Below are 25,571 nucleotides of genomic sequence, written 5' to 3' on the forward strand. Positions count from 1 at the left end.
AATTTTCCTACAAGGCTTCATTATATCTTGGAGGCAATTCGCGGATCCCCTTTGCACAGTTCTGGTGGGGACAAAATTTGTCTTTAAGGAAAGTAATATCATGCCTTGAAGCAAATCAATTTCTATTTTTCTCACCACCAAAAGTACCTTGGTTTCCAACGGTAAGATGGGATCAGGTGTAAAGGGAATGAAGGAAGGAAGAAAATACAAAAGGGGTATGAACCTATCACCTTCACACAGGAGGCCAGCATGAATTGAACTTGAGTATTGTACAACACTCAGTTGATTCAGTTTTCTAAAATAGTTGCATCTCCTTTTTTTATTTTGGAAACTGAAGATAAATGCTTAAGTTTTCCAAAGTGGGACTAAAACTAGGTGAGAAAAACCCAATGTTCATAATGGAATTATTCAACAAACATTCTCTTATTTTACATTACCTTTCGAAATTATATTCAAGGGATAAGTTAGAAATGAAAATCAAAACTTTATGAAGTGAGCCCTTTTCAACTTAACATTTCCAGCCCTACTGAAACAAAATGGCAATATCAAGGTTGCCAATGCAACAAAGAGTATTAAGTTTTGAAAGGAAAAATGGAAAGAACAAGTTAAAAGATCAAAATTAAGTTATTAAGAATAAATTAGTTCTAATTAGCACATCTTGCTTAAGATTGAATGCCAACACTATTTGAGTACGACCATTTTTTATTGCTAGGTCCATTGCAAATGAACAAGATAAAATGATGATTCACATTATGTAAATCAATCCAAAGTTTCCTATCAACGACCATTGAAGGAACAAATTAATAACCACACAAAATCAGTAAGTGAGCAAAGGGGCACTAATGATTCTCTTCATGAGAAGATTTTGAGGGCTGCTTGATGACTGGAGACGCTTGCTTGGAACGGCTAGCTAGGTAAGTTCTCACCATCGGCTTAACTTTCGCAGTGATCTTTATAATACTCAAGAACATGAGTCGATATAGAACCACCATCCCAAACAAGATAGCAAGGTCAGCCCATTTGGAGTACCCCATCTCGACTTGCCATATATTTCTCAGTATTTCATCACCATTAATTGTGGGTAGTCCTCCTGCTTGATTGTTAGGGAATGTGAGTCCAATAAACTCATTCTTTTAGAAGCCTTGGAAAACATACTTGTGGAAGGCAATGTAATACATTGGGTATCTCCAGAAGGGCTTGGGGAGATTATCAGGCAATCGAAAGAAGCCACCGTTTAACATCATCACACCCTGGATTCCCGCACCAGTTATAATACCCATGAGGAAATCGGGAACAATGCTCACAACGATCATCATCAGACTCTCAACCAACATCTTGCACATGAACAACACCAGAGTGAAGAACAAGAAGTGTTCCAACTAAGAAGTATGCTATGGCTCCAGATATCACAGAGATGAGAAACAAGTAAGGGATAGCAGAAAGCATGTAACCAACAACAAATGCACCAACACCGTAGTGCCCATTTAGTCTCTCTCGTCCAAAGATCTGTCAGTGAGGAAAAGATATTAGTTAAAATAATCTTTTTCTAAAAAGACTATGATCATAATCACATATTTTAATTTCTTGTCACTTGATCTACTAAACGAATGGTTTTTCCTATGATAAAACAACTAGACTTTTTGGGTATGGCATAACCATGGTGGTTTCCATTACATGAATGGTTCGGATGATGCAAACTTGATGTGGGTGCAATCATCGAAACATTTTTAAAACTATGGATTAACTTTTTGAAACTATATTAATGAAGTTCATGAAATTAAACTGGCCTTCATATCCTCCACGAAAGAAGGGAATCCACCAATTGCCATGAAGGTCATGAATGCAGCCACGAACATGAGCATCGAACCCCTTCCCTGAAAAAACAATCCAACATTAGATGGCAATCCTTTTCTTCTATTTGCTTTTCTCAGGATCTTTATTGTAGGAATGATTCTCTCCATATGGTAAAAGGCCCAATGCCAAAGCATATTGCGATTTCAAGTTTACTTTTTTTTTAATGGGTAAGCTGCGGTTCGGCGGACCACTACTAGTATATTAAATAAAGATGATACATAGCGGGAGCAAGAGTACTGCCCAATCTTTAGAACAATGTCTAAGAAAAGGGCAGAACAACTATATAGGGTCATGATACCCTGAAGATCCTTTATATTTAGCAGTGGTTTTCTCTAGATTATTATGGGAAAAAACATAATTGGCTTCACTATATCACCTGAATTGACCCAAAACTATGGCCGATGTTATTAAAGATGGTGCCTTCGCAGACACATAGTGCAATGTAAATTGCAAGACACAGCCAGTAGTAGCCTAGATCCCTGTGCATGTTTACAAAGGATCTTCTAGTGACGACCATGGACTGAGTAATGAAGCTAGTTTGACTTCCCTTCTTCTCAAAAGCTCCTCCTTCCTAAAAAAGAATGGTCGCTTTGAGGATGTTAGATAAAAAAATGTGCCCCATTGTTTAGGATTTCTTGCAATGATAAGATCATTGGCTCTATCACAATGTAGCTATAAAAGTGTCTTCATCAATTGTAATAAAGAGATCGAGGAAGACAAATATGATAGTGGGCAGCTATAAAAAAAGTAGCTATAGCAGTGTCATTATCAATAGTAACAAAGAAATCGATGAAGTCAAATCTGATAGAGGGCTCACCATTTTACATATCTCTGCCACCCATCTTGATACTTGTTGACAAGCAATGGATGATTTGTATGACTTTACGAGAATTTCGATAACTAGGGAGGTTGATTTGGCACCAAGGCCTTGCTCAATGTCCTGATGATAAACAAGGGATTTTCATTTTGATAAGATGGAACATATATGCTTGAGAGAATCGAAACACAAAAAGAAGAGACTGTTTCTCACTTGATCGAATTCTTTGTTAATCATTCTAAGGTAGTGATCAGAAGGGTTCCTCAAAGCTGGGCATGGAAAACCATTCGATGCGAAAAACTAGAAGAAATCCAAAGCAATAACCTCGAATTAGTAAAAACAATTTGCTACATAAGCTTTAAGTACTTGTATTAAGGATGAAATGAACAAACATACAACATACTTCAAGAGAATGTGGAAAACAGAAGAAAGACCCATATATTTTAATCCAATTTGATCAAAGAAATGCATATCTGAGATCAATAATGCATCCATTACCTCATTGGCAGTCGAAGCAGGGCCAAAATAAACTGTTCTACCAGTGGAGAGAAGACATAAATTTTGGAAGAGCTCAAAGACATCACTGCTCGGCTGATGGATGAATGCAATGATAGTTCTTCTGTCGTGTTATGCTAGCCCTACGATTCGACTCATGACGGGGTACGACGCTGCACTATCGAGCCCACTCGTGGGTTCATCTAGGAAGAGAAGCTTTGGACGTTTTAATATCTCAATACATATGGTCGCCCGCCTTCTCTGCCCACCACTAAGTCCTTTGGAAGCCCAACCTCCTATTCTAGTGTTCATTACATCCTGCAATCCCATCTCCTTGATTGTCATCTCTGCTCTTTCCTTCTTCTCGGATTTTGGCATGGAGTCAGGAAGTTGGAGTTGAGCAGAGTAGTACACAGCTTCTCTAACAGTTAGCGTCGTCATTAGAGTGTCATCTTGGGTCACATAAGCCTAAAAATTAATGAAAAATACCCTCTATTACAAATGATAGTTTCTGAAATGAGTGCCAGTAAGGTGCCTACATAGTTTACCATTGTTTAGTGTATGGTCAACCTTTCAAAATCTAGTCCAAAAAGGATCTCAAGTGCGAAATGATAATGGATGGATCATCAATAGGTAAATCTCCAAAAGGTGTATTAGTCTCAAGATCCTTTGATAATTGATAAACTAATACAATGTTAATTTAGTGTATAATCAATCAAAATCCATTTTGAGAGAACTAAAGATAGTGTACTATCATATACTGTCTCAAGATCCATCTAGTAATAGTTGGTTGATGATGAACTTTTCCCAGAACAATGTCGTCAAGGTAGGTAAGTTGGGATTAAAGAGGGTCATCTAATTGAGTTACAAACCCAACCCAACTGATAATGCCTCGAGGTTACTGCGCATAAATACATTGTATTATGTCTGGGAAATGATATTTCCACCCCTTTTATTTGCCTTTTTCCTGAAAATAAATTTATTTTCAGGAAAAGAAAAGGAAAGAGAGTGGAATGATAGATCCTCAATATGTTATCTTGAACTTTCTATCTGATCAGAAACCTAGGTCAAGTGGAGTGTTCTTACTGAGGTCCCAAACACCAAGGCTTGCCTTCCACCGTTGATTAGGATCTCTCCTGATTGCTGAGTGTTTGATCAAATTTTCCTGCAAATGATAGTTAAATATGAACTTAGAACTCAATAAACAAAAAGAGTAACTATGCTGACTGTTAGGATTTGAAAACAAGGAACATTTTGAAATTCTGAATTTGAATCAAGTGCCAACTAGGAATAGGAAAAATTTAAAAATTTGAATTTGAGTCTAGAATTTCTAGTCGAGGATAAGGGGAACTTCAAGATTTCAGTTCAGATACCGATCCAGCCACTTACAAAGATACCTATCCAGAAAATAATGGAGAAGAACTTACAGCAAAAATCGACGATGAAGAAGTGGTTAAAGAAAGAAGGGAGAATTGTCTCGTGGGTTATCTCATGGGGAAGAGGCCGGCTACTATGTGGCTTTCAGAGATTTTCCTACATAAGAGATGGAAGTTGAAAGGTAGCTTCCAAATGTATGCTCTGGCAAAGGGATTTTTTCTCTTCAAATTCTCAAATGATGAAGATTGCTCAATGGTCCTTGAATCTAAAACCATTATCTATAGGGGAAGAGCTTTATTATCGCAGAAATGGACTCCATAGTGTGCTCTAGAAAGACCAAAGCTTACCACAATTCCATTACCTATATGGGTCAAATTCCATTACCTATATGGGTCAAATTCCCTAGGCTTCATTTAAAGTTCCGGTCGGCTAGATGCTTCAGTAAAATCACCAGTATCATTGGAACCCCACTATATATGGGCACCTCTACGGTTGAAGCTTCCCGTCTGAGTTCTGCCAAGGTATGTGTGGAGATTAGTGTTGAAAAGTCTCTCCCAGACTAAGTTAAAATCCAAACTACTTCTAGTATTGTCACTCAAGAGGTCCAATATGACTGGAAACTGACCCCTTGTGCCCATTGCAAAGACTTCAGTCATACTACAACTCATTTGCCCCATCTCAACTCCTTTTGCCTGGGGAGGAGCCAAGGAAAAGTATCAAGCAATACTGGATTCCAAAGAAAAAAGAGAGCAGCACATCAAGTGGCGAAGAAGTTGATAAACAGAAAGTGAGGGGAGATGCTAATTGCAGAAAGGAGGAAATCACTCTAATGAATGCTTTCAACGCCCTTGCTGATATGCCAGATATTGTAGAACAGGAGGGAGATATGGAGAATGAAGAAAATCTGAAGCACACGGACTCTGCAGCCATCCAAGACAGTGTAAATCAGGATTCGGATTCAAAGACGAATGACGAAGAGAGTGAAGAAGACACTAGATCAGACTATCAGATGACTACTCCGATCCTGAAGAGGTTTCCTCATTTGAATCATCCTCATAAAAGGAAGACGATCAAACAAACACAGAAGGTCCCAAAGAATCTCAAAAAAAGAATGTATCATGGGCGGATGAATGTAATGAAGTCCATCTGATTCCAGTTGAGCATGAGGATAATGGTGAAGAAGAGACTCCAGAACTTGAAGAATCAAAGGATTCATGGCAGGAAGTTCACAAGAAAATCTGGCCAAAACGCTCACAAAGAATCCAACATACTCCTTCAAAATTAGCGGATTACGTAATTCAAAAGTATCGAGAATTTTGTTCTTAGGCTTAGTGTTTGTCGCTCATTTGTGCTGAGCCTCAGTTCTCCCTCTCTCGCATGTTTCGAGTTAGGGCTGGTTTTGTGCTTTTATTGTATCATTTTCTTCTTTATCTAATAAATCGGTAGGGATCCCCACTAAACCCCGGCTTACCCATCAAGGAAAAAAAAAGATTTCAGTTCATTTCAACTTTCGATGGAATTTGAAGTATAATGGGTTGCTTGAAGTTATTGTATTATAATAAATTTAGTAATCAAAATTGGGTCTATCTCGACTAACAGTTTGGAATATGTAGTGATTGGATTGAGCTTAAATGTTTTGGATGGAGAGTTAGTCACAGATTTATTTCTATTGCCTCTAGATGGTTTTGATATAGTATTGGGAGCCCAATGGTTGCATACTTTGGGAAATATTACTTGGAATTTTTCCAAACTTCTTATGCAATTTTCATTGAATGGAAAAAGAGTGACTATTAAGGGCAAAGGTGGAAGAAGTGTGACTGGGATCAACAATCGTTATATGGAAAAACTAGTGCAGAAGGAGGATTTATTTCTATTGCTTCTAGTTGGTTTTGATATAGTCTTGGGAGCCTAGTGGTTACGAACTTTGGAAAGTATTACTTAGAATTTTTCCAAACCTCTTATGCAATTTTCATTGAATGGGAAAAGAGTGACTATTAAGGGCAAAGGTGGAAGTGTGACTACGATAAAGAATCATCGTATGGAAAAGCTAGTGCAGAAGGAGCATGATATCTTTCCAGTGCAATAGAAATTTCCAGACTTTATTACTAATCAACCTTGAGGACAAGGTTGAAATTAACGGAGGGGGAATGTTAGAACCAACTTTCCTTATTTAGATTGTTTTTTCTTATTTATGCTATTTCAATATTCTAGTAGGTTTCCTTAATTTCTTGCATATTTATGTTTCCTTTTGTACTTCTCTCAACTTAATTTCTTCTCTATTTTCTGTTTTGATAGTACAACGTTCTATCAAGATACCTCATTTTTTGTATTTGTATTTTGATTTGAGTTTTGGATACAAAATAAATCAATCATCCCGTGCTCATGTTGAGATATATATATATATATATATATATATATATATATATATATATGTAATTGCTACTGCAAGAGTGGTTAACGAGCAGAGAAGGTGAAGGAAATTGTCACGCACACACACACACACGCACATACATATATATATATATATATATATATATATATATATATATGAGAAAACTGTTGGTGAGCTTAAGCGCACCAAACCTATGGTGCGCTTAAGCTCCCCAATCACATGAGGGCCCACTTTGTTAGGTGATCCAAAGCATTCATTTTAAAGGCCTTATGATAGATAGGGGGTGTACCAAAAATCATCTCCATAGGATCATCCTAACCCCTTCATTTGTGGAGGACAAAAATGGGCAGATTTGTATCCATGTAAGGGACTTTAAAATGAATGCTTTGGATCACCTAACAAAGTGGGCCCCCATGTGATTGGGGGCGCACCAACAGTTTCCTATATATATATATATATATATATATATATATATATATATATATATATATATGTGTATATATAGAGGTATGTGACGGTGTGCTTGAGCGCTGTAATGAAATTGTGCGCTTGAGTGCACCAATCACATGGGTCTCACAATTTCTGTGAGGATCCAAACCATTCATTTCCAAGGCCCTATCATAGATAGGGTGTGTACCAAAAATTAGCTCCATTGAATCATCCTAACCCCTCCAAAAGTGGAGGGCAAAAATGGGCAGATTTGTGGTCTGTCCATTTTGACCTCCACAAATGGATGGGTTAGGATGATCCTATGGAGCTGATTTTTTGTACACACCTTATCTATGTAAGGGCCTTTCAAATGAATGCTTTGGATCATCCTAAAAATGTGGGCTACATGGGTTTGAGAGCTCAAGCGCACCATAAGGATCCAGCGCTCAAGCTCACAATCCTTTTCCTCATATACACACACTCACACACACACACACACACACACACACACACACACACACACATATATATATATATATATATATATATATATATATATATATATATAGAGAGAGAGAGAGAGAGAGAGAGAGAACTGTTGGTGAGCTTAAGCGCACCAAACCTATGGTGCGCTTAAGCTCCCCAATCACATGGGGGCCCACTTTGTTAGGTGATCCAAAGCATTCATTTTAAAGGCCTTATGATAGATAGGGGGTGTACCAAAAATCAGCTCCATAGGATCATCCTAACCCCTTCATTTGGGGAGGAAAAAATGGGCAGATTTGTGTCTGTCCATTTTTGTCCTCCACAAATGGAGGGTTAGGATGATCCTATGGAGCTGATTTTTAGTACACCCCCTATCCATGTAAGGGACTTTAAAATGAATGCTTTGGATCACCTAACAAAGTGGGCCCCCATGTGATTGGGGCGCTTAAGCTCACCATAAGTTTGGTGAGCTTAAGCGCACCAACAGTTTCCTCATATATATAGAGGAAAAGGAGTGTGCGGTCGACCGCACCAAGCTCAGGTGCGGTGAAGGGCCCAAAACTCATGTGGGCCCACTTTGTTAGGATGATCCAAAGCATTCATTTGAAAGGCCCTTACATAGATGGGATTTGTACAAAAAATCAGCGCCATAGGATCATCCTAACCCATCCAAAAGTGGAGGGGAAAATGGATAGACACCGTTTGCCACAAATATGCCCATTTTTGCCCTCCACTTTTGGAGGGGTTAGGATGATCCAATGGACCTGATTTTTTGTACACACCTTATCTATGATGGGGCCTTGCAAATGAATTGTTTTGATCAACACAAAAAATATAGGACCCATGTGTTTGGGCCCTCGATCGCACCTAAGCTTAGGTGGGTTGAAGGCCCAAACACATGGGTCCCATATTTTTGTGATGATCAAAACCATTCATTTGCAAGGCCCCATCATAGATAGGATGTGTACAAAAAATCAGGTCCATTGGATCATCCTAACGGACCTAACCCCTCCAAAAGTGGAGGGAAAAAATGGGCAGATTTGTGGCAAACGGTGTCTGTCCATTTTGACCTCCACAAATGGATGGGTTAGGATGATCTTATGAAGCTGATTTTTTGTACATACCCCATCTATGTAAGGGCCTTTCAAATGAATGCTTTGGATCATCCTAACAAAGTGGGCCCACATGAGTTTGGGGCCCTTGACTGCACCTAAGCTTGGTGCGGTCGACCGCACAATCCTTTTCCTCATATATATATATATATATATATATATATATATATATATATATATATATATATATATATATATATATATATATATGAGGAAAGTGTTGGTGAGCTTAAGCTCACCAAACTTATGGTGAGCTTAAGCGCCCCAATCACATGGGTCCCACATTTTCTGTGGTGATCCAAACCATTCATTTGCAAGGCTCTATCATAGATAGGGTGTGTACCAAAAATCAGCTCCATAGGATCATCCTAACCCCTCCATTTGTGGAGGACAAAAATGGGCAGATTTGTGGACAAATACTGTCTGTCCATTTTGACCTCCACAAATGGATGGGTTAGGATGATCCTATGGAGCTGATTTTTGGTACACACCCCATCTATGTAAGGGCCTTTCAAATGAATGCTTTGGATCATCCTAACAAAGTAGGCCCCAATGTGATTGGGCGCTTAAGCTCACTATATATATATATATATATATATATATATATATATATATATATATGAGGAAACTGTTGGTGAGCTTAAGCTCACCAAACTTATGGTGAGCTTGCTTGCCCAATCACATGGGGGCTCACTTTGTTAGGATGATCCAAACCATTCATTTGAAAGTCCCTTACATAGATGGGGGGTGTACAAAAAATCAGCTCCATAAGATCATCCTAACCCCTCCATTTGTGGAGGACAAAAATGGACAGACACAAATCTGCCCCATTTTTGTCCTCCACAAATGGACCGGTTAGGATGATCCTATGGAGCTGATTTTTGGTACACCCCCTATCTATGATAAGGCCTTGCAAATGAATGGTTTGGATCACTCCCCAAAATGTGGGACACATGTGATTGGGCAAGCTAGCTCACCAACAATTTCCTCTCTCTCTCTCTATATATATATATATATATATATAATATTGTAGCTGATTTGGAAATCTAAGGATTTAATCCAAATCCAAATCTCAATGCAAAAAGGTCTGCCAAATGTGAGAAATCCAAATCCAAATCTTGTGGCTATCCTTAGGGCCCGTTTGGATACCGCATTTGTATTTTGATTTGGATTTGAGTTTTGGATACAAAGCACATCAATCATCTTCATGATCATGTTTTAAGAGAGAGAGAAAGGGAGGGAGGGAGGGAGGGATGTCTCGCTGCTGCTGGAGCAACGTCGACGAGCAGCGATTGTGAAAGAAGTTGCCACAAATATTGATTTTCAAATAATGTCTCGCGGAACAGATTTGAAAATCGGAATTTTTTGCACTGTTGTAGCTGATTTGGAAATTTAAGGATCTGACCCAGTTCAAAATTTCAACTAAATCCAAATCTAAATCTTGTTGGTATCCAAACGTGGCCTTAAGTATGAATTATCAGTTGAATGTGGTTAAACAAGACCCAATCCGAGGGGCCTAAAGGCTTTAGATGAGTAATGTTCATGCTCGGCTAGAATTAAGGTATGTTTTAGAAGGAAACAGACCTAAAATAGTGGGCTGTAGGTCCATAAATAATTAAATTTAATCCTAACAGCAGTTGTAAAGAAATAATCCTCAAACATGGTACGAGATATAAATAAATGTTCAAAATAGTATTAATTTGGGAAATAAAGAATCAGCATATCAATAAAGAGTTAAAATAGGAGCGGGTCCGATCGGCTTAGTCAAATTTAGATCAAGAATGAAAAACTCATTCAAGTGGCCCTTTAATATTTTAGATTTAATAGATTTAATATGGTTTGAATAGATTTAATATTTTAGAATTTTAGATTTAAACAACCATCCCTTGGGAAAATTTGTTCATGCACTGTTCTTTCACTAGGATCATATGGAGATGTATCTTTCTGAGGTTTGGAATCACTTGGGTCTTCCCTAGAACTATTCAGAATCTTTTGAGTATGTGGGGGTTTATGCCATGGAAAAAGAGAGGGAAATTATTGTGGAATGTGTGTTTGCTAGCTACGTGGTGGGTGGTTTGGAAGGAAAGAAACTCTAGGGTGTTTGAGGGTTTGGCCAAATCACCTTATTATTTGTACATGCGGATTATAGCATTTGTCATATCATGGGTTAGATGTCTTCCATCCTTTCTTTTTGTATCGGCCTTTGATCTTTAGGAACATTGGAGGGAAGTGTGCTTTAGTACTGAGAGGAAAATTAACATAGTCCAAAGATGGGAGCCTCCGATGCTAGGACTGTTGAAAATCAACTTTGATTGTGCTTGTTTTGGAAACCCGGGTACAGCGGGGGTGGGCGGTCTTTGCCGTGATGAGTTTGGTGAGATTCTTTGGGCTTTTTCTGGTCCTATTGGTGTGTGTGATTCTTCTGAGGCGGAAGTTAAAGCTGCCTATTTTGGGATCAAGAAGTTGAGTAGAGAAGTATTAGACCATATCATTGTTGAAGGGGATTCATTGAATGTCATTCGGTGGTTGAAGGGTGGTGTAGCTCCTCCTTGGAGATTTTTGGCGTTATTTGATGAAATTGAGGATTTTGTTGCAGGTTCGGCTATTGTCTTTAATCACGTTTGGAGGTCGGCAAACGAAAAGGCAGATGGGTTAGCCAAGCAGGGAGTTGGGAGGGAGAGTATTCTCTGGTTCGATCATCTTCCCCCGTAATATAATCTTGTTATTTTTATGTTATCTTTTCTTCTTCTTCTCTGTTTCTTCTTTCTTATTTTTGTTCTCTGGGTTGCCCCTTCTCGGGTGCTCCCTTGTCACTTTTTCTTATTAATACAAATCGCTATTTCAAAAAAAAAAGGCAATATAAATGAATAAATATCAGTAATTTAAGAGAAATCCTTATATCATTCACCCTAAGTCATGCACTATTTAAGAGAGTCTGAGTTATTGATCATGAATAAAATGAATAAATAAGTAAATAAAATGAATAAATAAGTAAATAAAATGAAAAAGGTTTAGATCTTAAAAAGCTTTGGCGTGGACTGGGTCTTCCTTTGGTCGATCCAGAGAATCATTATAAATTGGAGTGTGGCCCTTTCGGTGATGCGGGGTGCACTCTTTGAAGGCTTCTTCCTTTTCCCATCGCCTCGAGGGAAAGGAATGAGTGTATCTTTGAAGACAAAGCAAAGGAATTGGGAAGGATTATAATAGAAATGAAGGTTGATCTAATATTGTGTGCAAGGCAAGGTAATCTACTTACCTCCTAAGCTCCTATAGATGAGGGATATCTTGCGTAGTTGGAATACATTCATCTTTGAGAAATGGATGAGGAACAAATCCACTCCTAGTTGGCACCCTCCTCCATGCGGATAGATAAAATTTAACTCTGATGGCATCCCTATAGGTAAACCTAGAAAGGTAGGGATCTGAGGATTTTTTCGGGATGATAGGCTGGGGGCATGGATTCAAACCTTCATGGGCGCCTGTCGGGATCTGCAATTCAAACGAGGAAAGAGCTAAAGCCCTCTTATGTGGTTTAAAATAGTTTGTGCACTGTAGATCCAAATCATTAATCAGTGAAGGAGATTCGACAAATACCTTAGCATGGACTGCCATAATGGTGATTCTCAATCTATGTCGAACTGTGTATCCAGAATTTATCCACATAAAGCGGTTAACAAATGTGATAGCGGACTTGCTGTAAAAAGATGGAATATAGAGAAGGACTGTATGTTTATCTATTTCTACTATGCTGCATCTTAAGATGTATGGATAAGACACTGCTTGGAGGATCTTAAGTTAGGACAAATATCAAGCATTCCGGTTCACATTTATTGTGATGATCAAGCAACTATATCCACCATAGAGAATGATGAGATTGGCCCTAAAGGAAAGTATATTATATTGAGCATCAACATCATTACACATGATGTATATGTGAAGGATGGGATTCTAGTGGGATATCTGCCTACTAAAGAGATGATAGTTGAGCCACTGGCAGAACCCAGTGGAATAGAAGACTTTGAGAGGCATGTCTACACCATGAGATTAAGTGGCGATTGATTGATGAAAAGAGTGGGGAGGGGGGTGTTGTAATTGTTTGACAATTTAGCCTTCGAATGGAAAGTCGCAACAAATGGGTAAATAATCTTTGTTGCAGGATAAAGCCATAGTGAATGGGTAAATAACCTTCATTGTAGGATAAATATGTAAAAGATATGTGAAAGATCATACCCGAAAGCCACTACGAATGGGTAAATAACATTCGTTGTAGGATAAAGCCTCTTTGAACGGACAAATAACCGTCATTCCAAGATAAATGATAGATCATGTGGTCATCGCGATTGAATAGCCGTAACAAATGGGAAAATAACCTTCGCCGTATGATAAATTCCCAATACTCTTTGTGCATACTTACTCCATGCATGGTTTTATCTATGTATGTAGTTGGGATTTGCTAGCCACCTTCGCGGAAAGCCATTTCGCTCCTGTCCTTTGCATGTGATGACAGCCACGTGAGTGAATAAGCAAAATCTGTCAGAAGTCAACATAGATAGCTGTCATCACATGCAAAGGATGCGTGCGAAATGGCTTTATGTGAAGGTGGCTAGTAAATCCCTATGTATTTATTTTAAAAAAAAATCTAAATTTTACTATATTCATAAATAAGCACTTGCATTAGTGGGATGAATGGTATCGATATTCAACTCTTCAGTTGTAACTTGGTATAGTGACACCCTTAGGTGGATCCAATTACCTAAGGATGTGGGCAGGTGATGTAGTGGCTGGGTGGGAGATGGAAGTTAATACCATAAGTGAAAGCATCCATTAATGAACGTGTACAAGGGACAGTATATAAGTACGATCCCTTTGGTTCAGTTGAGGAATAATCATACAAGCACGTTGCAGAGAGGTGAACACCCTCTCCCACTATAGCCCAATTGATTGGTTATTATAATTGATCCAAAAGTCCACCATCTTCTCAACATTTTATTTTTATTTTCAGTGGGCCGGTTGCTCTATATATTACTTTGCTTCTGTCTGAAAAATTCCAATGCTTAGCAAAGAAAAAAAGTTAGTCCTTGATTAAGAACAGAAAAAAAAAAACTTCAAAATTCAATTACTTAGTACCTGCTAAGGAATCCAAGAGTGTAGTCTTGCCACAACCAGAAGGACCCATAATGGCCAAGACCTCACCAGGCTGAGCATAGCCTGTGAGACCCTCAAGAATCACACGGCTCCAGCTTTGCCGTTCATAGCCTTCAAAAAAAGATCGTCCCACGTCAATGAAACACCGTGCGCCTTCGGTGCCAAACCAATTGTGTCCGAACCAACGTGACCCACCTCCTCTCGGTTTGGTGGCTCCAACCTCTCCGGTAGTGTGGTGATCTCGTTCTCTGATTCTACCTGTAATGAAGGCGCAATATACATGGGTCTAGAGGGACTTGCCCTAGCTTTAGGAGGAAGAGGATGAGGAGTGTGGGGAAGATGAGGAGGTAAACCAGTGCTAAAAGGGAATAACCCTTCAACACTGGACATATCTTCTTCAGAATCAGAACTATTCATCTCCAAGTCATCTTTCCTTGTTGCTCCCAATGGTCCATGGAGAGGTGATCTTGTTGGGGTTGGGTTAGGTGTCCATCAAGGTACCCTATTTGGTGAAGCCATGGAGAAGAGTTCGTAGAACAATCGAATTGTTATTGCAGGATTAATTGGCCTGCTAATAGTCTTTATTTAACTGAGAAAATGGTGCAGTTATTGTATTTTTCGGATTTGCCTTTTCTGTAGCCCTACAAGTGTTGCATCTCTTCTTCAAGAGTTTGATCTTTGGGTCCGTCTTCGATTGTGACAAAATGGATTAAACAGTAGTCGGCATTGTGCCAAACTACAGCCCGACTTCTGGATAGAACAATTAGTGGGATAAGATGGACAATCATTGTCGAGAGACACACGATTAATGGGATTAATGGTAACATGCGTTTTTTGGTCGACATCTCATGTGCAAGATCAAAGACTACGAAAATCAAGACTTCAGCTCTTCTCTGCCTAACCCAAAACAAGGCTTGATGGATGAAGAGCTTAGATTGTCTGATCAAGCTGTTCTTTGTCAAGCACAAGCAAAATCAGAATCAATCTTAAGACTCTTTAACTGTTAGTCTTGAGTGGGCACGCCAAGGTATGGGACTGGGTAGGTCCCAGCCTGGTATGGGATAGGTTTAAAGGGCCTTGCCTAACACGTTTCATCAGCTCTAGAGGTTAGGTACCTAACACTAACCAACGTCAGCGATCATAATCATAGGTGCTCTCTTCCATGAAATCTCTCCTTGTTGTTTGTTTTGTATCTAGTTTCATCTGAAGAGTTCTGGTTGATTTTAATTATCACACCGAACTATTTGCTCATATTTAATGATGCTCATATTTAATGATATTCAATGCTCCTCACACAATTGTGAGATTTAGCTTGAAACTTGTTATTAGTATTTTAAGTTTCTCCCATGATGGTACATGAGGCAAAAGCAGAAACTAAAAGGTCTAAGTTAGGAAGGAGCTTAACATGCTATCTTTTCAGCATTTCATTTCAATATGGATGGACTGGAATTATTGTCGCCATTTGCAAAAAGCTTATAAAAACAATAAATTTTACTCATTGCATGTGAGCTACTGTTAACTCTTTTTAATCATGTATTTGGGGCCAGGTGCGAGCCAGGAATTTACACTTGGAGGGGCCGGACTAATTTACACTTCGCCTGCACATTCTATTGGTGGGCCATGGCCACCCCCACACTTTGAGGGGGAATTGGTAAGGCGAACGGTGTTCTATTGGGTGACCCACATGTCAATTTTGACAGGTCACTCAAATGCCAACACATACCTGCAAATTTACGGGATTTTGCCAGGTCTAACGTGTTCCATCTACCCAAAATAAGTAGGGCAACATGTGAGGAGGATATAAATGATTAAATAACACCAACTCTACAGCTTAAGCTTTTAGAGTAATTGTTTGTTTCACGGGGTCCAAAGGGTGAATACGATCAATTAGAGCTTCCATTATGCGAATATTACCAAAGTACAGGGGATTTACTAGGGACCATCGCAGAAGGCATTTGCCGACCAGCAGTTGCAAGAGAGAGCAGCCACATAGGCTCAATTTTCAACAGATTTTGTCATATTCATTTAACTCATGAGGTGGCTGCTCTTTTATGCAACAGCCGGTACACAAAATGCCTTGTGCGATTGTCCCTAGCAAATCCTAAAGCACATTATACAGTCTACCGGGTATTTGTCCTCCCTCTCTCTCTCTCTCTCGATCTCTCTGTTTTTGCAAAACTCCTTGCCCTTTCTTCCTGGATTTAGGGTTTTTGGTGAAGGGAAGCTTTAAAACTCCAAAATCTCGATTGAAAAGGGTTTTGACACCATTCCCAAATCTACCAAGTAAATCTGAAATCTCCTCTCTCTCTCTCTCTCTCTCTCTCTAGCTTATAGAACTTGAGAGCTCAAACACATGTGGGCCCACATTGTTAGGATGATCCAAAGTATTCATTTGAAAGGCCCTTACATAGATAGGATGTGTACAAAAAATTAGCTCCATAGGATCATCCTAACCCATCCAAAAGTGGAGGGCAAAAATGGACAGACACCGTTTGCCACAAATCTGCCCATTTTTGCCCTTTGCTTTTGGAGGGGTTAGGATGATCCAATGAAGCTGATTTTTGGTACACACCCTATCTATGATGGGGCCTTGCAAATGAATGGTTTGGATCACCACAAAAAATGTGGGACCCATGTGTTTGGGCCCTCAAGCTCATATAAGCTATACGTGCTTCAAGCTCACAATCATTTTCCTCTCTCTCTCTCTCTCTCTCTCTCTCTCTCTCTCTATATATATATATATATATATATATATATATATATATATATATATATATATATCATGGCTCTGTTTTTAATTGGTTGAGGAAACTATTATGAGGTACTTTTGGTTTAAAAGCCTGATTTCCATCATTAATAGATCCGGTATATAGTTCATAGCATAGCTGAGGACGTATGAAGTATGAACATTGATGTCAGTTAAACTGGATGTAGAGATATGGTTTTTATGGACTACGAATCCTTTATTGATGTTATTTTTCTTGGATTCTGTATTTATTTTTAAGGGATAATGATTCCTCGAATCCACCACCATCTCGAATTCAAAAATAAATCAAAGCTTTGCATAAAGCCTTGAGCCAAGCCATGTCAATCCTCTTGCTAAAAAAGGGCTTCTTTAAAACTGAAGACAAACAGTTAAGTTTTCCAAAGTGTGACTAAAAACTAGGTGAGCAAAACCCATTGCTCAAAAAGGAATTATTTAACAAATATGCTCTTATACATGACTGAAGCATCCAAGGGATAAAAGGGTTAGAAATGAAAATCAAAACTCTTTAAAAGGAACCCTATTCAACTTAAAAACATTTCCAGCACTAATGAAAATAGAAACAAAGTGACAATATCAAGATTGCCAATGTGTCAAAGAGGAGTGTGTTTTGAAAGGGAAAATGGGAAGAACAAGTTTAAAGATCAAAATCAAGTTATTAAGAATTTAATAGTTCAAATTAGTACATCTTGCTTAAGATATATTAAATGCCAGCACATCATTTGAGAACAACCATTTTCTATTGCTATGTCTTTGCAAATAAACAAGCTACAACGATGATTCACATATGCACATCAACCCAAACTTTCCTATCTGCGAAAGAACAACATAACCACACAAAAACCAGTATCTGAGCAAAGGGGCACTAGAATTATCTTCATATTAAGGTTTTGAGGGCTGCTCGATGGCTTGAGAGGCTTGCTTGGGAGGGCCAGCTAGGAAAGCTCTTATCATGGGCATGGGCTTAACTTTCTCATTGATCTTTATAATACTCAAGAACATGAGTCGATATACAACCACCATCCCAAACAAGATAGCAAGATCAACCCATTTGGAGTACCCCATCTCAACTTGCCAAATATTTCTCAGAATTTCATCACCATTAATGGTGGATGGTCCTCCTGCTTGATTGTTAGGGAATGTGAGTCCAATAAACTCATTCTTATAGAAGCCTTGGTTAGCATACTTGTGGAAGGCAATGTAATACATTGGGTATCTCCAAACGGGCTTGGGGAGATCATCGGGCAATCGAAAGAACCCGCCGTTCAACATCATCACCCCCTGAATTCCAGCGCCGGTGATAATACCCATGAGGAAATCCGGAACGATGCTTGCAACAATCATCATTAAGCTCTCAACCAACATCATACACATGAACAATACCAGAGTGAAGTACAAGAAGTGTTCAACACCTTTCTCGAGGCCAACTAAGTAGTATGCTATGGCTCCAGGTACCACAGAGATGAGGAGCAAGTATGGGATAGAAGAAAGTGTATTGCCAACAACAAATGCACCGACACCGTAGTGTCCATTTAGTCTCTCTCGTCCAAATATCTGTAAATTAGGAAAGGATATAGGTTGAAGTAATCTTGTTTTTGTAAACTACATGATCATATTCACAATTTAATTTCTGTCAAATAACCAATTACTCCAAAAGCTTGAGCTGTTCGAGTTGGTGTTATTTAAAGATATTAGTTAAAATAATCATGTTTTTTGTAAACTACATGATCATAATCACAATTTAATTTCTGTCAAACAACCAATTACTCCAAAAGCGGAGGCTGTTAGAGTTGGTGTTATTTAACCATTTATACTGACTCCCCTTACATGTGCCCTCTCTCTCTCTCTCTCTGGGTTGGCTGTACACTTGGCTGATGTGGCCCCTTTTTTGGGTTGGGCCCTACACATGGATTTTTAATATCGAGGGGTTGTTGGGTTTAGACCCCACGACCTGCTGTGAGGCAATAGCTCTGATACCATGTGAAATAACAAATTAATCCCAAAGCTAAAGCCCTTTGAGTTGGTGTTATTTAATCATTTATACTTCAACAATTTCTTGTCACTCAGACAATTAATTAATGATTTTTTCAAGATAAAATGTCCAGAGTCTTTTGGGTATAGGCATAGCAATGGTGGTTTCCATTGGATGAATGGTCTGGATGATGCAGATGTGATGTGGGTAGGTGCAATGATCCTTTTCAAACTATGGAATCCTTTTTGGAAAATAGATTAATGAAGTTCATGAAAATAAACTGACCTTCATGTCCTCTACAAAAGAAGGGAATCCTCCAATTGCCATGAAGGTCAGGAATGCAGCTACGAACATGAGCATCGAACCCCTTGCCTGAAAAACTCAAAACAATCTAACATTAGATGGCAATCCTTATGTATCTGCCATTTTAGGTTCTTCTCATTTATGTTTAACAGTAATTTTTGTAGGATGATGATGTAAAAACAAAAGCATAAAGCAATTGGCTTCACTATCTCACCTGAATCGACCCGAAACTGTGGCCAATGTCATTAAAGATAGTGCCTACACATAAACATAGTGCGATGTAAATTGCTAGACGTAGCCAGTAATAGCCTAGATCCCTGTACATATTGACAAAGGATCTTTTAGTGTGGACCAGGGACTGAGTAATGAAGCTAGCTTGATTTCCTTTCTTCTCCAAAACTCCTCCTTCCTACAAAAGAAAATGGGTCCATAGGTATACAGATATTGGGGAGGATAAATCTGATAGTGTACTCACCATTTTACATATATCTGCTACCCGTCTTGATACTTGTTGGCAAGTGACTGATGATTTGTATGAGTTTACGAGAATGTCGATAACTTGGGAGGTGGACATGGCACCATGGCCTTGCTCAATGTCCTAGTGGGAAACAGTGGATTTCCATTAGATAATATGAACATAGATGCTTTAACAGAATCAAACACAAAATGAAGTGACTGTTTCTCACCTGATCAAAGTCTTTGTTTATTGTTCTAAGGTAGTGATCAGAAGGGTTCCTCAAAGATGAGCATGGGAAGCCATTCAATGCAAAAAACTAGAAGAAATCCAAAGCAACAACCTTCAATCAGTTGAATTTCATTGCTAAGTTCTTCTGTTGAGGAAAAAAACTGAACAAACACACCACATACTTCAAAAGATCGTATAAAAAAAGACCAATGAAGTTGGTTATCTAATTAGTTCTAAGTGTTGGAGTTCCATGCAAAAGCAATGATCTCACATCGGAAAAGAGCAAGTGTTGAAGAGGGCTTTTAAGGACCCGGGCACTCTCCCCTTAACGGCTAGCTTTTAAGGGTGAGTTCTACCCGGGTCCCAACATAAAGAAATGCATATTTGAGATCAATAATGGATATAATTATAGAGTTTTACTTAGGGCACCCGTTAGGGAGCATTTAAATGCCCTTGAAACATCAATTTTCACATTTTTTGATAAAAAGTAAGTCTCAAAACATGTGTAAAAATCTCAAAATATGTGTAAATTGATGTTTCAAGAGCATTTAAATGCTCCTTAACGAGTGCCCCACATGTTATCAAAACCCTTGATTATAAATTGATAAGCTCATTACCTCATTGGCAGTTGAAGCAGGCCCAAAATAAACTGTTCTACCGGTGGAGAGCAGACATAAATTTTGGAAAAGCTCGAAGACATCACTGCTTGGCTGATGGATGGATGCGATGATAGTTCTTCGATCGTCACATGCGAGCCTTACAATTCGACTCATGACGTGGTATGGAGCTGCACTATCGAGCCCGCTCGTGGGTTCGTCTAGGAAGAGAAGCTTTGGGCGTGTTAAGATCTCCATACAAATGGCCACCCTTCTTCTCTGCCCACCACTAAGCCCTTTGGAAGCCCAGCCTCCTATTCTAGTGTTCAGTGCATCTTGCAATCCCATCTCCTTTATTGTCATTTCTGCTCTCTCTTTCTTCTCGGATTTTGTCATGGAATCACGAAGCTGGAGTTGGGCTGAGTAGTACACGGCTTCTCTTACCGTTAGTGTTGTCATTAGAGTGTCATCTTGGGTCACATAAGCCTAAATATCAATGAAATGTTATCCTCTATTACAAATGATAGTTTCTAAAATGAATAATAGTAAGGTGCATATAAAACAGGTCACCATTGTTTAGGCCCGGTTTGTTTTGGATTTTGATAACCGACTGTGCACTAAATTTGAGTCCAAAAATCGGTTGGGGACTCCACAATCGGTAGTCGTAATCTAAAACAAACAGGGCATATTTCAGATTATGGGCGAGAGATTGTCAGCCCTAAACTTATTATTGGACTAAAATTTAAATATAATTTTGAGTCCAATAATAGGTTTTAGACTTACAATTGGTTGTCATAATCTGAAACGGAGAGGGCATTAGTGTACGATCAACTATTGGAAATCGATTCCACCCTCTTTTGGGGAGATTTCCAACCCCCTTTCTTTCCCTTTTTCTTGAGAATGAAGTTATTTTCAGGAAAAAAGGCAAATAAAAGGAGTGAAAATGCCATCCTTTTTTTTTCTTTTTCCTGAAAAGATTGAAAAGTAGGGAGGTGGACGTCATTTCTTTAAGAAAGGTTCTCCTGATTATGCAATTTAAACTTTGCATTTGGTTTATTATTTTAAACTTTGCATTTAGTTTATTATTTTAAACTTTCATTTGGCCATTAACCTATGTCAAGTGGAGGGTTCTTACTGAGGTCCCAAATGCCAACGCTTGCCTTCTACCGTTGATTAGGATCTCTCCCGTTGGCCAAATGTTCGAGCCTAATCTTCCTGCAAATGGTTGTTAATTATAAATATAGAATTCAATAAACTAACAAAAGAGAATGACTATGAAGATGATCAACTATCAAACCCTCTGCGTGTGATCAGGACCAGTGTTTAAAAAAGCGGATTTGACGCGGAACACGGCCAAGAAAAATCCTTGTTGACTCGGCGCGGACGCGGCCAAGAACGCGGTTAACACGGTTGACAAGGTCATAACTCGGGAGAGTCAAAGGAGTTTATTGACTCTGTAAGGCAAAACGCGGAACGCGGATGTGGTGAAACGCGGAATGCGGCCGAGGTAAAAAGGAGTCGACTCGGGGGAGTTCCTTGCCGAGTCAAGGAGTTTTTAAACACTGATCAGGACCGCTGATCTGGTGGACCCACATGCTCCTGGGTAACATACCGAATGGATATTCATTCACGTATATTAGCTTCTATTGCTGGAACCATAAAAAAGGACTTTATAGATCAAAATGCCAGGATCATCCAATCAAGGTAGGATCAATGTGAATGGACTTAGTCACTGAACAAATCAATGGTCTTGATCACATATATTATAAGAAAGTCTTGGACGTGAAGAAAGTCTTGCATGTGATTTGATAGTAAAAGAAAGTCTTGATACGATTGAATGTTGTATGGTTTCTTTATTTATAGAGTAATGCTAAGGTCAGGCGGTTAAAGAGCATCTAAAATCCTTTTACTAACTACAGTTAGAAGAGAATTCCTATTTAGTCGGTTGCACTACTTTTTCTCTTTGGTTTCCCTCTTTAATGTGTTAGTTCTCTCTCATTTTGATCCTATTTATTTCTCAAAAGAGGAATTATATGACACGGGCACTGGCCCTTAAAAAAAACAGTGGGGCCCACATTTTTTGGGTGATCGAAACCATTCATTTGTTGGGCCTTGATATAGATAAGGTGGACCAAGAAAACTTCTCCATAGGATGTTCATAACCCTTCAATTTGTGGAAGTTTAAAATGGACGGCACAGTATAAAACTTCCACAGATTATTTGTGGAAGTGATAAATCCGCCCCTTTTGATTACTTGGGACACCTAGAAGCAGTGTATCAATGAGTGCAAAGGGGCTGATGTACTTCACATCGGAAGGATTCAATGGGGTTGATAGCCACATTTACTGCTGCTGGATGTCCCAAGCATGGTTTTAAATTTCGACCGAAATCCGAAATTTCGGATTTCGGTGGGGACCGAAACCGGTATTTGGCGAAATTACATATTTCGCCATTTACCAAATTTCTGTCCGAAATTTCGAGGAAATGCAATTTTTATTTTTTTTAAAAAAAAAGTTACAAAATTTCGGAATTTCTGTTTGGAATTTCGAACGGGAGTACCAAATTTTGACCAAACTTTCGGAATTTCGGTGTTCCGAATGTCCGAAACGGTTACCGAAACCGAAATTTTAAACCATGGTCCGAAGTAATCAAAGGGGGCGGATATGTCACTTCCTTTTTATTGTGTAGGGGTATTTGAGTCATTTAAATCTAGAAGCAAAGTCAGCCATGACGAATATGGGCATCTTTTTAAATGAGGGGAAGACTCAACCCATCTCCAACAGCTTAAGCTTTTGGAGTAATCGGTTGTTTTGACATATTTTGACCTTTTCCTCTAGCTAGTGTTAACTTACCAACTTCTTCTCCAAAAGCTTAAGCTGTTGGAGAAAGGCGTTATTTATCTTTTATACTTTAACACTCCCCCGCACGTGTGGCCCACTTGGCAAACACGTGGCACATGTGGTCCCACATTGGGCCGACCATCGCATGTGGATTTTTACTATCCTGGAGTCTTAAACTTGAGACCTTTGGCTCTGATACCATGTTAACTTACCAACTTCTCCAAAAGCTTAAGCTGTTGGAGAAAGGCGTTATTTATCTTTTATACTTTAACACTCCCCCGCACGTGTGGCCCACTTGGCAAACACGTGGCACATGTGGTCCCACTTTGGGCAGACCATCGCATGTGAATTTTTGCTATTCTAGGTTTGAACATGAGACCTTTGGCTCTGATACCATGTTAACTTACCAACTTCTCCAAAAGCTTATGCTGTTGGAGAAAGGTGTTATTTATCTTTTATACTTTAACAGCTAGAAGATTGGAAAGTCTTATTTTGAAGGAATATCCTTAGCTCTTTCTTTTTTTAGAATAAAAAGAAGCAAATATTGATAATCTACAGTCTATAAAATTCAAATTTTCATAGATTATAGATTCCACCTTTTAATACGTCAAATCTAATCAAAGATGGACCACTATGGACAATCAGTATTTATTAGTCCTTGATTAGGAACAAAAAAAAGGATAAAAAATCCAATTACTTAGTACCTGCTAAAGCATCCAAGAGTGTAGACTTGCCACAACCAGAAGGACCCATAATGGCCAAGACCTCACCAGGCTGAGCATAGCCTGTGAGACCCTCAAGAATCACACTGCTTCCGGATTTGCCGTTCATGGCCTTCACCCAAAGATTGTCCCACGTCAATGAAACACCATTCGCCTTCACATGTACTGTCCTCTCGATGTCTGATTCAACGTGTAATGATCTTAATGAAGGTGCAATAGAAATGGGTATAGAGAGACTTGTGTTAGGTTTAGGAGGAGGATGATGGGGAGGAAGAGGAGGAGGTGAACCTGTGCTAAAAGGGAATAACCCTTCAACACTGGACATTTCTACTTCAGAATCAAAGCTATTAATCTCCAAGTCATCTTTCCTTGTTGCTTCCAAGGGTTCATGACTAGGTGATCTTGTTGGGGTTGGGTTGGGTGTCCATCTAGGAACCTTACTAGGTGAAGCCATGGAGAGAGAGAGAGAGAGAGAGAGAGAGAGAGAGAGAGAGAGAGAGAGGTTGTAAAAAGATCAAAATGCTGTTGCAGGATTTACAGGCCTGCTATAGTGGTTATTTAATGGAGAAAAGTTGTGCACTTATTATACGGGTGTACCTACTACTAATAAATTAAGGAGCAGCACTTATCATAAGAGGCTACTGTTCGATCTAATATGAAACTATATTATTTCATGTTATTATGTAGAGGAATGAAAGACTGAAAGGCGCTCTTGTTTACACTTTCACCTTGATGTGACTATGTGAGTACGTTCTTTTTTTTTGAAATGGCAATAATTATATATAGCAAATTTAGGAGGCCGAGATGGACCACCCATACCTATAATAGGAAGCAAGAAAGAGAAAACACAAAATACAGAGAAAACCCTTTCTCAGGGAGGAAGGTAGTCGAATCACATAATAGAACCACCGGAGAAACCACGCTTAGCTAGCACATCCGCCTTATCATTTGCCGATCTTCTAACATGTTGAAAGCCGATAGCAGACCCCGCAGTTAAGTCCTCAATCTCATAAAAAATGGAAAGAAATCTCCACGGAGGAGCCACCCCACCTTTCAGCCAACGAATCACATTTAACGAATCTCCCTCAACAATTGTCTGATCCATCAACCTTCTATCAATATTCAAAATGCCAAAAATGTGCCGCCCTCACTTCCGCATCTGAGGAATCAGACACACCAATAGAGCCGTAGTATGCCCACAAACATCCCCCTTATCATTGTGACAAACCCCTCCCACTCCTGCCGGACCCGGATTGCCGGAACTCGCACCATCGAAATTAACCTTATACATGTTTTGAGCAAGGGGCTTCCACCTTTGCAAAATAAGATCTCTGCGCTCAACACTAAAGCACACCTCCCGCCAACCTTCCCAAAGATCAAAAGCCGATACAAACCGGAAGGATGGGAGGCATCTCACCCAAGATATAACCAAGGTGATGATCTTCAAGTAAATCCAATGAGGATTCATGGCTTTCCCCTCAAAGACTCTAGAGGTCCTCTCCTTCCATATAGATCACCACGTAGCTAGTAAACAAAAATTCCACAAGGTTTTTCCTTTTTCCTTCCAAGGATCCCCTCCCCA

General features: G+C 39.1%; 1 pseudogene across 1 annotated transcript; it reads right to left on the minus strand.

The window, feature by feature from the left end:
* Positions 1-611: 611 nt before the first annotated feature.
* LOC143848232 (uncharacterized) lies at positions 612-24,496 on the minus strand (annotated as a pseudogene). The gene is made up of 16 exons (XR_013235345.1): positions 23,972-24,496; positions 21,563-21,642; positions 20,449-20,913; positions 19,833-19,919; positions 19,622-19,744; positions 19,361-19,555; positions 19,129-19,215; positions 17,836-18,425; positions 14,083-14,327; positions 4,253-4,331; positions 3,170-3,634; positions 2,885-2,971; positions 2,672-2,794; positions 2,231-2,425; positions 1,788-1,874; positions 612-1,506 (listed from the first exon to the last, which is right to left on the minus strand). The product of XR_013235345.1 is annotated as an uncharacterized LOC143848232 (transcript).
* Positions 24,497-25,571: the final 1,075 nt, after the last annotated feature.

This window comes from Tasmannia lanceolata, unplaced genomic scaffold, assembly GCF_043159265.1.
Source record: "Tasmannia lanceolata isolate RefF3 unplaced genomic scaffold, GAP_Taslan_0.1 ptg000016l, whole genome shotgun sequence".
Lineage (NCBI taxonomy): Eukaryota > Viridiplantae > Streptophyta > Magnoliopsida > Canellales > Winteraceae > Tasmannia > Tasmannia lanceolata.